Here is a 3,546-nt window from a genome sequence, read left to right as displayed (position 1 = left end):
GTGTCTCTGCTCAGACAAATATGGACACGCTAAAACGCTTAATCAATATTTTTTTAAAAATAACTTTAAAAAATTATGAACTTCCCATTGTTGGCAAAACAAATAAAACTGAAATCCAATTACGACAGCTATTATATAAGGGTCTAATTTAGTTTACGATTGCTTGATGTTCCTAAGTAATTATCAGAGATGCTGAACTCCTTTCAGGCCTAACTGCCCAGTAATATTGACACTGATATGAACTCAAAATCGAAATACGAAATGTTGTCTCACATAAATCGTTTTCTTTATTGCGCTTGTGGTGTTTATTGAATCGAAGCCTTTGGATTCGCCATCTACTTATGATATGGCTAAAAACAGTAATATTATTTCAGATTTTTGGTCATGCAGTTGTCAGAGTTTATTACAAAACGCGTCAACGGGAAATGTGGCTAATTTGATAGATGACGCCACATTAAGCATTTCTCCCAGGTAAGCGCTTTAGAGCGTCCAGTTTATCCAAACCTGTTTACAGCCTAAAATATTTTTTAAAATCTGCTGTTAACCAGGAGCAGACGAACCAAAAATGCCAGCTGAACGATTTTCTACTCAGCTGGATTTTCTGCAGGCTTAGTTGAAAATATGTGCCTCAAATCCAACAAGTAAATTTCCCTTAAAAGCTAATCACGAAAAAACAAAAATAAAACCTGAGACAAAACCATTTTTAGCCAAATGTTTTTCTCAAATATAATTTCCGTCACGAATGTACGAAAGCGGAGTGCGTTGGAGAGATCGGCACAGAGGTGTCCTCCTGCGTTTCACTAAGCACGTCACCGAAATGACATGTTAATGAATTATCTCGACTTTCCGTAAGAAAATGTTGTGTGCGGCTGAATGAACAAAATGTCAGACAGAAAGAAGAAGATGGGCGCAGCTCAGACAGCGGCTGCGATTGGTCTCGGCGCGCCTGCAGTGCAGCACCGCTGCCGCGTTCAAACGCCATTGGCTGGCTTGTATCTGGGCAAAGACGCGCCGGCTGCCGGTGCGCACAGACGGAGGAAAAAAAAAAAAACTGCGCTCATAACTTACGGGCAAAAACATGACGAGGAAGAAGTAAACGGAGGTTAACAATTACATTATTGTTCCGAGGAAACCCGTGGCGCCATGAAGTACCACTGACATTGATTTTTAATTTCTTAATTTTATTTCTTGAGAGAAATCCAATCCTAATTTCACGACAGTCTAAAACAAGACAAACAAACAACCAAAACAAACCCCAGCCGGCACCACGGTTTCATTGCACCACGCAATGAGATTTAAATTTAAATGTTTTTCACCTTGGCTGCCAAGAAAGCGGAAAACTTCCACCGCAGGTTGCCAGGTAAGGAAAACAAACGTAAGCAGGCCCGCATAAAGAGGGATCAGAGCAGAGTAGAAGCACTCTGTCACAAACGTAAAATACTAGCAAGCAGAGACGACTCAAATTTATTTGGGGCCCTAGCCAGGATTTCATTTGGGGCCCCCAATTCCGGTTAACATTATTTATTGAACAAAAAGCACTTTGGGAAGAAGGTTTTATCTGAATAACTTCTTTGGTCTGACAGTCCTGCCAGTATTTTGGTGTCTCAATAGAGCAGAAAAAGAGACAATAAATGTATTTATTGATGAGGCTGTAGGGGCGTTGTTAACAACGTGGGACTCCAGCAAACACCGGAGCAGCAACAATAACTATTAACCCATCAGAGTATCAATGTTTTCCTTATTATTCCACAAATCCAAAATACATTGAAATGTTACATTTTGAAGGATTTAAAAGTAATAATGATACATTTCCAGTGATTCAGATCTAGAACAGATCTGTCTTCTGCATGAGAGGTTAGGCGCTATCTGTTGTCTCATTGTGACCTGAGCTGGGGAAATTTAACAGCAGCCTAGTTCGCATGTTCCTCAGGCCGGCTACACCTCCAACTACAATGAAGACAGCGGCACAAATCATCACTTGCACCGAAACGACTGTTTTACCTGTCTGCACAGCTTAGTGGGCGCAGTTTTTCCAGGCAGAATGTGCACTCTGCCTGCTTCACTCTCTTATAATGATTTTCTGTAAAGGATCAGAGACTAAAATGATGAAAAAAATCAAAGATGCAGCGTTTAAATCATGAGAGACTATGAGAGAGAGTGAAATCAAACACATATTTACACATTTGCAAGTAATTTTATACAAATCAATTAGTTTTCCAGATGCTTCAAAACATCCCCTTGAGTTCAACAGGTAACATCAAACAGATATTTGCGTGAAACGCATTTACTTTGACGCATTCTCAAAACGGTGCAAACAAGTAGAAAAACATATTCGAGAAAAACTTTCTAGTTCATTTTCAAGTCTTTAAGAGCTCCTCTTTCATGACGAGAAACGATACGTTTTTGTTTTTTTGTCAGATTATAAATTCTGAATACGAGACCATCGGCGGGCCTCCCTGTCATGCACGTGTGCAAATTCAGTTTCAGTTGGCAGGAAGGAGCGATGAGATGTGACAACTCCGTTTCTGTCAATATTCATCAGATGACACAAACGTCTTTATATATGCTGTTATTTCAGCGGGAGAAAGCAAGCTGCATATTGCGCAAAATCTGCAGCTGCTGAACTACGTGGGGATTTCGTTGCGGGTCCACAAACTGAGAGGCATGTTTTTTTTTAAGTTTTTTTTTTTTTACTTGAACAGAAAGTGCACAGAGGAGGAGAGCAAGGACAGCCATTTTCTCTGTCGTTGCTCACATTAATGCGCACGGAGAGCAGTTTCACTGGCAGCGAAGGGAAATGGTCGAGCTGCTGCTGCCTTCTCCCACAGATCACACCGATTGTCCCGACAAACTGCTTCGGTACAAAGAGGCATATCAGTCACCAGTTGCTTATAAATGTCTAGCGACCCAGATCGGCGCTTCTTCTTCTTCTTTTTTTTTTTTTTTTTTACAAAATTAGCGCAGAAGAGCGCCCAAGTGCGCTGCGCATTTTACGCTCAATGAGCAACTGCTGCCTGACGCAATTCATACATTAGTCAGATGGCAGACAGTGAAGCCAGCTGAGATACTGCTTTGAATGTATGACACACACAGAACATGTCGGTCACACTCCTGCTTGCAGGTGTTGACAAACGCATGACTGAGAGAGCTGGTGAGGTCTATATCCAGCTTTGAATCAGGAGTTACTGACTCATTCACTCTCGTCACACAATTTACTGACAGGTGGATCTCAAGTTAAGTCAATATTATTTAAAAAAAAAAAGTACAATTCATCAGCCTGCACAAGATATTTGTTGAGTATTTTTGAATTTTAACTACTTACAGCTCTTGAAAAATCCAGAATCCAGTTTCTCAAAAAGAAGAATAAATAATAATAAATAAATAAATTCAGACCAATCATTAACAAAACCCCAATATAATTACGGAAATGTTATGACAGTTTTATAGTCTGCACAATCATAGACTGCCGACTTAACTACTGTCTAGTTATTGACACTTTCCACAAGGAGGGTAAGGAACTGGTTGTTCCAAGAGTCTGGAGGGAGG

Source organism: Poecilia formosa, unplaced genomic scaffold, assembly GCF_000485575.1.
Source record: "Poecilia formosa unplaced genomic scaffold, Poecilia_formosa-5.1.2 Scaffold11, whole genome shotgun sequence".
NCBI classification, from domain to species: Eukaryota; Metazoa; Chordata; class Actinopteri; order Cyprinodontiformes; family Poeciliidae; genus Poecilia; species Poecilia formosa.
The sequence above is the reverse complement of the archived record's forward strand: the minus strand, read 5'-3'. Positions refer to the sequence as shown.